The sequence below is a fragment of the Pseudochaenichthys georgianus genome, chromosome 6 (assembly GCF_902827115.2).
Source record: "Pseudochaenichthys georgianus chromosome 6, fPseGeo1.2, whole genome shotgun sequence".
Classification (NCBI taxonomy): domain Eukaryota; kingdom Metazoa; phylum Chordata; class Actinopteri; order Perciformes; family Channichthyidae; genus Pseudochaenichthys; species Pseudochaenichthys georgianus.
The window spans coordinates 15,953,897-15,965,041 of NC_047508.1; the positions used below are offsets into that span (position 1 = coordinate 15,953,897).

At 40.4% G+C, this 11,145-nt stretch overlaps 1 long non-coding RNA gene across 1 annotated transcript; it reads right to left on the reverse strand.

The window, feature by feature from the left end:
- Window positions 1-2,109: 2,109 nt before the first annotated feature.
- Window positions 2,110-3,268, reverse strand: LOC139433980 (uncharacterized). Its single transcript, XR_011643375.1, has 2 exons — window positions 2,424-3,268; window positions 2,110-2,203 (listed from the first exon to the last, which is right to left on the reverse strand). It is a non-coding gene; the product is annotated as an uncharacterized lncRNA (long non-coding RNA).
- Between the last annotated feature and the right edge of the window lie 7,877 nt (window positions 3,269-11,145).

Sequence of the window (11,145 nt, forward strand, 5' to 3'; positions counted from 1 at the left end):
TCCCTCTGGTACACTGGTATGTGTTTTCCTAATGTAGAGAGCATTGATTAATTAATAAACTACACACTGAGTCTAGATCCTGACCAAATCCTTTTTTATTGTTGATCAAATGTTTTTAAAAAATGTATTCATACACATTTAGAAAAATACAATGTACAATCACAACCAGTACAACACACATTACAAAAAATACAGAAAAAACAAACAATAACAACAATCAGACAAAACTATGGAAAAATAACCCCTCCCACCCCCAGATCCGGACCATCCTTGTATTATTGCTCATTCAATCTATTATAGCATGCTAACAAACATGGTACTTTCTTTATTTGTACAGATCTGCATGGGAGGCGATGGCGCGATGCAGAGCGCTGTCTGTGATTGTGCACGGGGGATGTACAAATGCAGCCACGCTGCAGCATTGGCAATATGTGCCATGTGGCAGATCAGCTCCACAGATGTTGAGTGCCAGTGGAGGAAGCCTGGCACTTCCAAAGTAGTCCAGCCGGTGTCTCAACTTTACCAACAGTGAGAGGAGACATACAACCCACTGGCCAGAGACATCGCCACTCAGGATGTAGACTGGTTCAGGTCTGCACTGAGGGGCGCACAGTGTGGCATGGCATGGCTTTTGTCACCTGAGCCAGAGCCGCGGCCTCAACATCAGGCCATTGTCACCGTGCCGGAGCTGGTGAAGGGGGTCGGGGGCTTGAGGCAATTCTTGCCTCAATGCGACTGAGCAGAGACCAGCAAGCTGCCATCCAGACAGCCACTGGAGGACAGCGGACAAAGTGGCAGTTACACAGGCGGGGCAGGTTGACAGCCAGCAAGTTTGGTTCTGTGCTGCGGTCGGGACTTTCATCCACTCCATGCGCGTCCCTCATGAAGAGGGTGCTCGGGGGGTACAACTTGGACGGAGTCATGGCTGTCAACTGGGGGGTTTTAAACGAGGCCGAAGGGGTGAAGGCTTTTGTGCAGGCCTCTCAGGAGACAGTGTTCGAGTCTGGTCTCTTTGTGAGTGAGTCGGTGTTTTGGGAGCATCCCCCGATGGACTTGTGCAGCCATCTGCCCAGATGGAGGTGAAGTGTCCACCATCATTATACATGATGGTGTATATAGGATATATATATATATATATTTGTATACATATCTGTAAATTGTATACTTTTATTTGATTTAAAAGTATTTTTGATCTCTGTCTATAAACACAAACTGAGTAAGATTGACAATAAAGTTGACTTTGAAAAATATATATATTCTTTATGAAAATAGTTGACTGTTGGAGAAATGAATCCAAATGAAACGTTGGACTGAACTACAACTACGCCTTTAAATCTCTACGGACTGTTTTTCAGTGGGATGGCAAGTTCCTATCTTTAAACATTTATTAGTTTTTTCTCAGAACAGATTTGATTTTCTGAAGTTAATTTAACTTTGCCGACCATGTAAGGTCATTATTAAAAAGGTACAATCAATTTGTTTAGGGTTGAATAAAATAATGATAAACATTTCATTTGGATAATTTACTGACAGAATAAGAAACTCAATGATGCTCTACTCACCTGTTCCTTTTTATAAAGTGAAACAGTTTAAACGATAGATTTTAGTAAACTTAAAAACAACCTTCTCCAAAAGCTATCAAGGAATATACCGAATACTTGTTTTAGAACTTTATTACATATTTTTATATAAATAGTTTGAATGATCCATAATTGACAGAAGCTTGTGTTTACACTGACCTGTCACTCATATATTAATGTCTTTGTAACTTCAGTAAACCACTACCTCACTCATTTCTTTCATCACGGTTCAGTAAATTAAGTGACACATGAACCAGTTTAATAATTATAATAACGTAGGATTGCAACTCTTTGAAACTGTAGGTGGCTCTTAAAAGAGCCGTTGTATTTGGGTGTGCTGGTCTCAGGTCAGTCTAAGCCCTCTCTCGCGGATGCAGCTGGATGTCCTTGGGCATGATGTTGACCCTCTTTGCTTGGTTCATCTTACTGGGGGGCAGCTACATGGATGTCGGTGCAGTCCACAGTCATTGTGCAGTTGAAGGCAGAATGAATGTATTATTGACTCCGAATGAAGCACAACTTCATGTCATACAATACATTGACTTTATTTGTAATTGTGTAAAAAAATAAAGCATTGATTAGCAAGCAGGACCTGCAGGAGCAGAGCACGGTGATGGATGGAGCTGGGAAGAGAGAAGAATAAAGAAAACAGATCAACTTTATTATCGGATATTAAAAATTCAATTTCAAAACAAGTTGCCGCTCCTACAGTTTTCTAGTGTGTAAAGATGATTTCACATGACCTATGCAACATATCACACTCAATACATGTGTGTCTCTGGGGGGTGCATTGTGCCTTTGATGTATATAAATAATATACCATAACCAAATACTATTACGTACAGTGGAAATCAGGTTGCCAGAGCAGGTCAGTCCAGTGTGCATGTTCCTCAGGGTCTCAGCAGTTACAGGTGAGGGAAAGGAAATAAAAGAGAAAAAGGTCAGTAACAACACTTTAAAGTAACAACACTTTGAATAATTATCTCTTTTAATAATGTTCTATCAGTAATCACTCAACTACTGTCTTTCCAACAAACAGATTGACTCACTATCATCACAATGAAACACGTCCAGAAGAATGGACCACAGATGGAAATTAGCTATTAGCTATAATCTGGCATATTGCATCTCTTCTCTTTGCTGAGATTAATGTTTTTGTATGCATGGTCCTTCTATAAATAAATACATGTCATGCAAAGCTGCCTGCCTGCCTTCCTTCCGTCGACTCTCCCTGAACTGCCTGATCTTTTAATGTTCAATGTTAACCATTTGAGCAGATAGCATTAAGTAGAAAAGATCGCAGATGCTAATCTGCCGTTAGCCTACCTCCCGCCCCCTTAGCACCTGGCGATAGGCTCCTCTTCAAATGTTTCACAAAATACTTAACATCATGACTACTCTTACTGTTTAACATTTGGGTTCACTTCATGTTAAGGCTAATACAAATGACAAGGCTAAGTAATGTGATGCTAACTAACGTGCTCGCTACTAGCTATGTAGCTAGCTTGACTGTGTTCCATGCACAACATGTGTATTACCTGAGATCTCTGATCCAGCGACTCCTGGTCCTTTCATCAGACGGGAAGCGATAGAACGAGCTATGATCTATAAGTATGATCACTTATGTGATTAAAACCTGGTACAAAGCACACAGGCATCTTGTAAAAGTGAATTTATTTTTAGCAATCTCTTATTTATTGGAGGGAATAAATCAGTTATGAGTAGGGTTGGGTATCGTTTGAATTTCCACGATTCCGATTCCGATTCTACTTTTCGATTCCGGTTCTTAACGGTTCTCGATTCCGATTCTTTGAGGGGCAGGGTAAAAAAATGATACATGCTTCTTCCACCAAAAAAATTACATTTATTCGAGAAACTTGTACACAGGTTAGTTTAAAGTAATATTCACATGAATCAGTCTGTTTATATTCACTGCTATGTAACTTTAACCTGAGAACCACTGAAGCTACAACAGTGCAACAGTCCAACTTTTAAAAACAGTTCTTGTTGAGAAAAACAAGCATATCTGCCTTCTCAGGCATACCGGGAAGAAAGGTTTGAACATTTTGAAGTAAAATGCTTCAATCTGGTGCACACGCAGAATTACTAGAGACTAGATCTAGGGGGTACAACTCTAAACACCCATATGAAGAAGATCGGTTTACATTTTAATAATTAAATAACAAATAGCCTACATGTAACGCATTTTATTTTTGTTGTTCATTCATATCTTATTTTACTATTTTATTTATGCATATGTTTTTATCTCTCCAGTTTAAAACGATGTGTCTGGTTTACTGTCCTATAGTATACATTGGAATGATTTCAAACCTGTTTTATCCCAATAATTATAAAAGAGTGACTTGGAAATATGTGTTTACATAAATTGTGATCAAAACGTTTGAGACCCACTGAGATAACTTAGACTAAAGTGAACTATCTAAACACTCAGAGTCCTTTACCTCACTGAGCTGTAGTTATCAGCCTCTCAGTATGACTGGAGAGGACTCTCCCTCCACATCATTGTAGAAACATCTTCTTATATCCGTCAGAGCAGCTAGCACCAGATGCTAATAACAACAGCGCCCTCCCTTTCTCCCTAGCTCACTCGCACTCTGGCTGTGAGCTGCGGTTGCCAGATAAGCCAACATCCCCCATTTTCATCACTTGCAGCGCCCATCGTACAGGGCAAATGAAACGTGTAGCCGGGGTGAAAAGGGTGTTACATTTACTTAATTATGAATGTTGTTACATCAAGGCCGAAAATTAGGATGAGCACCAACGGTCAAAACATTTTTTTTTTCTCCCAGAGCTGGCAGCGCAGCGCCTCCACAGATCTGGCGCCCTAGACGAACATCTATAACGCCAGTGCGACGGGCCGGCCCTGGTCTCAGGTTACACTGTAGGAAATGTCCCGCCCCGCTGCAGTCATGCAGTAGGCTACGGAGAGCGGCGAGAAACATTTCCTCAGGAATCGAAAAGCGGAACCGAAATTCACATTTCTAAATGATGCCGTTGGAATCGAAATGTTGGAACCGGTTCCGAACCGGAACCGGTTCTCGGTACCCAACCCTAGTTATGAGATCTTCTTCTTCGCTTTAATTACGAGTCGCAACCACTTGGAGCATTATCGCCTGTGACATCACTTACGCGAGCCAGAATGGGATTTGTAGTCTTTGTAGTCGCGTATTTTTCATAGTCTTATATTTCAACAGTTTTACGACAAAATGTGACTTTTTTGACATGGAACTTATTGTTTAAGATTGACAAACATCATATGTGTAGTTCGTGGCACAATTCAAACGGGATCAAAAGATACGTTTTCTCTCTCCATTGAATTCAATGTTAATTTTTCGCTTCCGGGGTCCCATGGGCCGGAAGTAGATGGGCGTGACTTCGCCTCTCTATTGGCTTCCCGGGGCTGAAGTCGAATAGTCCATTTAGCTTAGGAACCTTCCTAAAGGAGTGAAATGACCCGGAAGTCCCTCAGTGGCAGCCATGATAAGTGCCGTTCGAATACTCTAGAATGATGAGAATGATAGGAAAGGAGGTTTCAAACTTCCTTTATAACCTCCTTTAGCTTAGGAACCACTGGACTTCCCTAACCGGCAGGAGAAGCGAAAATGCTGCCCCACAATGCCTTGCAGCCGCAGCATTTGCCGTCACTCAACAGTCGGCCGTTCACGGAAAAAAACGATTATGACGGAGAAATGATATCATGAAAGTTACGGTGCTTATTAAGCTTTTTAAAACATAGGTGGTAAGTTGCCAAAGTGCTTTGTTTTGAACGTTCATCAGTATTATAATCAAAGAGAGAAATATGAACCTTAGTTTTTACTGAAATGATCAAATAAAGTCAACATTTCAGTCTTCACTGAGCTGTGTGGGGTTTGTTCAACTTTTAAAAGATGTTTGAATGGTGATATACACAGTGATAGATGTTAAGGACTAACGTTTATAATAAATACATCTGTATTGATTTTAAGATCTTTAGTTCATACAATCATACGTATTGGGATCATTTGTATTAATGTGGACCGGAGGGAGAGGGTGACGAGCAGTTTCACTTTCCTTTTTTATTTCAATTCCAACTTTGGTCCTGAAGAATATGTTTCTCTGTTGTCCACGTTCATAAAGCAAAGCAGCAGCATCAGAGCACGGTGCAGAGTCTCTAGATGAGTTTACAGTAGTCCCTCGTTCTTATTAAACATCCATGTTGTCGTCCGCTGTATAGAAAATTGTGGTTTCCATAGTTTCCCCACAGCAGCAGACGCACACAATAGAGGCTTCTCAATACTCAAATTTCCCCTCCTCGACTCCTCGACTCCTCGGTCCTCCGGTAGTGACCCGGAAATGAATTTCAGCGCGCCATTTTGAAGGACGTCTCATTTCTCTAAATGCACACCGAGGACCGAGGATCGAGCGTCGAGGAGGCTCTCTGGAGGAGCTATAACCGAGGATACACTGATGGTTCCTCCACGGCTCCTCCGCGGATGCATTTCCGGGAACTGTGGAGGCGTGACGCACGGCCGGACTTATCTCAGCCAATGACAGCTCTGCATGCAACCCCTGGATATTATTTTAGAACCTGCTCTCATCGCAACGCGATGTTTACAGTGATAACAGCTGTGAGGTGCAGAAAGCAGAGCAGTGTGTAAAATATATATCACTCAGTATAACATGCCTACTCTCTTTATTTGCTTTAGTTTAGTAGATATCTACAAACAAAGAGTCGATATTTTTCTAAAACCATTTAGTGCTTCACATAATAAAATACACAACGGCTGTAGCCTGATTATGCTTTAGGAGCTGTAGGTGTGTGTGTGGTACAGTGTGTAGGTGTGTGTGGTACAGTGCGTAGATGCGGCGGACAGACGGGTCTCAGTTGGTTTGATGTCCTTACTTTTAATACTTGCAAATACAACGTTTGGCCCGTAATTTCAATTCCCCATTTCAGCGACGAGAGAGAGAGGGGGGGGGGGGGGGGGGGGGGGATATATCCAGTCTCTGATTGTGTTACGTTATTATGAGAGTGCTCTCATACTTTAAATTGCATATATTTATATAAATATATTTGTGTCTGTGTGTCCGCATCTGTAGCCTGGTATTGTCTCATTATACCGCACTCTCAATGAATTCAAAGTCAATATGTGGGGGAACAATGTTCAGCTGATCCAGCAGAGATTATAAAATATGACAAAACACTTGACAGATGATGCAGCTGTTGCCACGTAATAATGAACGGACGTCGCTTTAATATGACCGCTCAGAGGAGAGGAGTTCTCATTTCTTTAAACGTCTGCTGCTTCCCCTCCTCTCTCCTCGGTTCCCCTCCTCGGTCCTCCGCTCGCATCTCCTGTGGGCGGGTCTAAGTATCGAGGAGGGGAGTCGAGGAGGGGAAATTTGAGTATTGAGAAGCCTCTATAGACGTCCGCTGGCGCATCATAAACACGTCGGATAGTGAAAGTGCATTCGGATTCTCTAAAGTACCGCAGTCTCTTCTCCTAAGTCCTTTTAAATTCTCCTATCCACTATCCCTTAACCCCGTGACGTTTCACTCAGAGGTCAAGGAATAGACGATAGGGTTAGAATTTAGGAGCTGATTTTTAAACTATCCGACTGCAGCCCGGCTCTTCCCCAGAGTTTGCCGCTTGGTCTCCACATCAGTCCGTTTACGGCAAGCGCAAATCACAACAAACCCGTTTACGGCAGTGTTACCCTGCCATCTACTGCCCCCTGCTGTCCATTGTTAAACAGGTTTCTAAAATGATATTAAATATAAACATAAAATTGTGATCACACACTGTGTGGGTCAAATATACAGTAATAGTATTGACAATCTAAAAAAACTGAGCAACTCAACAGTCAACTTTATATTTCTTATTGTCCAAAGCATTTATTATTTGAATTTTTCCCCTCTCATATTCAGTGTGGACGGATTGAGACAGCCTGGCGTCCAGAGAGCTGCAGAGACTTCAGGGAGAAACCTCCATGTGATGGACGTCCTGTCTGTTGGTTTGGAGAGGACTGAGGGTCTTTCCTCAGCGAGGAGGACCTGGCCTGATGGAGGAGCCAATGCTGGGCATAGCTGATACCAACTGCACAGGCCTAGTCTGTCACGTTATTTGACTAAATGTGTTTACTTATACATTTAATAGGTTTACACCTTCTGTCCATATGTGCTTTTTATTTAAAACATTTGATTAATTTTTGGTTCACATTTCAATAAATTGTATTTGTATTTGCATTCCTTTTGTCCATTATTCTTACTGCAAATGTTAGATTACACATTCACATCTGACTGAAGATTGGCCCCATTTATTTGTGACGTTGCAAACTCTGCAGTACAAGGCACAAGCGATGTGAAGCTCATAAAGTGAGGCAAATAGAAATAATCAGCTGATGGAGTGTAGATGTGGAAATAGCTGCATTCGATCAGCTGACTGTGTTTTCACAATAAAAGTAGTTTCTTAGTGAATGTCCTGTACTGGTCTTAAAATCTCATAGCATCAGCTATGTATTTAATGTTCCTCTTGGATGTTCTTTTTGACCCTCAGAGAAGGAGAAAATGTCGTGTCTTTCAGGCATGTCCTTTCCTAACAAAAATGACAGGAAACATAAAACATTATTGCAGAACAAGTGTGTTATTTATGAAAGTGGTGTGTTTGTGTGTTTAGGGGCTGTAGATACAATTATTTTGTAATTGTAATGATTTTTTTTTATTTCAACAGTGAGCTACAAAGACGATCAGATTATGAATGAACAGTATGAAGCTCGTCAACATTGAAATGTATGTTATTATCTAAATAATATTTAACTGTTCAAAACGTAGTGCAACTGTAGAAGCTTGCTCTGTTGTCTCACTGAAAGAATCACTTTTACCACGTTTTTTACAGACAATATTGAGAGATAAATAGTAGCAGTTCTCACTATGTGTTAAATATCTTTGCCTTCAATACATTAAATTAGAAAGCTGACAAAACCATATTTCTTTAGCCTTTATTTATACAGGTGTAGATCTCATTGAGACACAAGGTCTCATTTTCACACAATCATATTGCTAAATATCTAAATGTAACCTTTTGCATGGAAAAAACCCTCAATTTAACTGATGTGTCGGTGATCTAGTATTTAGTATTGTTTAATGGAATGTGTGTATTCAAGTCAATCCTTCATTTATTTAAACAAATATCTTTCTTGATTCTTTGTACAGTATGAAAAATAGAGTATTTGTACCTGTGCTGAAGTTCACTGCTGTGAGGAGTCCAGTTCTGTCTCTCACTCTCTGGTCCAGCCTGTCTGCATCACCTGGACACCTTAAACAAACAGATATATATATATATATATATATATGTAAAGTACCATGTGTACAAACAATATAACTGATTCTCTTCTGTTGAACATGTTGGATTGTGTATTGTCCGAGTCAGGGTCCTTTTTATTTTACTGTAACTTTGGAAGTTGTGTTACCAATGCTTACTGTTTATTTGATACCCATTTGGTAATGCAATTAATAAAAACAACAAGGTTTGGGTTCGTTCTTCAGATGACTGTGACGTTAACGTGTAAGCTCGATAATGAACTCCAGCTCAACCAACCATATTGTAATATCTTGAAATATGACATTATTATTTGTAATATACACACATCTTATTGTGAGGTTGATTTTACATACACTACTTCGACATGAGCTTGTCTACATACTTGAGCATAGCCAATTTAAATTAACCTTAGCGATGCATACAGTTCCTACCTACATAATAAAATATCTCTCTAAGTTACATGGATGACCTTATTTTATCAACCTCAAACAGAAGCCGTTTGTTCTACAGTATTATCCCACTTAACGCTTAACACTTGTCTATTTCGTTTGAACCTTTATATATACAGTCTATGGTTTTAACTTGCAGACTACGATTAGCATCGTTAGCACCGATGTAGCTACCACTCACTTACACGCTAACCCAAGCCTTAACATTAATTACGTAGCTGATTAAAATCATTAACACACAAATAAAGCACTCAAATTTCACTTACCGCAAAAACCGCATTCATGCACCGTCTGTTTCAACCGCAGAGCGAGTCACAATAGTCCGATATATATAAGCATGAAGAACAAACAAACACGGCCGGCTTCAAGTTGTGTTCCCTGGATGAGCTGAGCAGGCAGAGTCCCTGTAGCTAGCTTCATGGAGCAGCTAACAGAGAGACAAGAAGCTAGCAGCAGCAGTCACTTGACAGAGCTGTCACTCAATGTGACCACGCCCTAATATATGCATAACTTTAAGGCTTAATATGAATTAAACAGATGAGTTGAGAAAAAAATGCACCCCCCACACAGTAGTCATGAAGGGGGAATCTAACTATACAGAGAATATGGTTTTTTGAACCACGATGTAAACATGTTTATTTCTGCTGTAAAGTTGGGCATTTTAACATGGGGGTCTATGGAAATTGCTCCCTTCTGCAGACTGCTCCTACTGGCCACTAGATGAACTGCAGTGTGTGGCACTTCCGTATTGGCGTCCCGGCTCTTCCCCAGAGTTTTCCGCTTGTTCATAATGCGCCTTTTCCTCGTTTTCCCAGCATTCACTGGATTATCCGTAAATCATACAAACAAAACCAAAACGTTGATTTATCTGTTTTCCCGTTTTGGTTTAAAAACTGAATAATGTCGGTTTTTTGGTCTTCAGTTTTTCCGAAAAACCAAAAAACGACACCGGTTCTTTTTTAAACGTTGTTAATGTTTTGGATGCATATTGTTATAGTATTTGTTCAGGCTGTTACATACAATTAGCCTCTGTTGCTACCTGCTGGTGGTGAGTAAATTAAAATCAGTTAAAATTGACAACCGGTCCGCGATTTCTTTTATGGATCTGCCGGTCCTTGGCACAATAAAGGTTGGGAACCCCTGGTTTAGATGAGAAAAGGCATCGAAATGCCAGGTTACTAGTATGTATCATGTAAACAGGGAACATGAATAACCCGAACTCTCTGTGCTCATCTAAACACCATATCCCCAATATATATATATATATATATTAAAACAAAAAGCTAACATCTAATTTCAATTATACATTTCAAACACTATATTTTTCCACATATTTCAGTTATATTTATTTGGCTTTATGCATTCATGTTGAGAATGTTCCATTCAAAAACGTTATTATTAAAAAGGCGTTTACACCATAAAAGATGGCTATTGAGATCTATTGTCAGGAATGTTAGTCTTATATCAAATAGTGAATTATACTGCAGCAGAATGTTGCACGTCTGCACAGTGTTATATTTTCACAGCTCAGTGTCAGTAAATATTGTGCGGTTAGTATTGGAATACAAGATAGATGCAAGCCTGTACAGGTAGATTTATTTAAAGCATAAATGAGTCGGTTGGATTCTGGAGGTCTGGTTACAGCAATTGTGCATGGTTGGCGTGGCCTGCGCCTGGTGGTGGGGCCCAATGTGATATATTTTCATGGGGCCCAAAATCCCTGGCGGCGCCCCTGGTTGTGTGAGTGTATGGCCAGAGGGCAGGACCTATAAACACATTTCCTACCCAATAGCA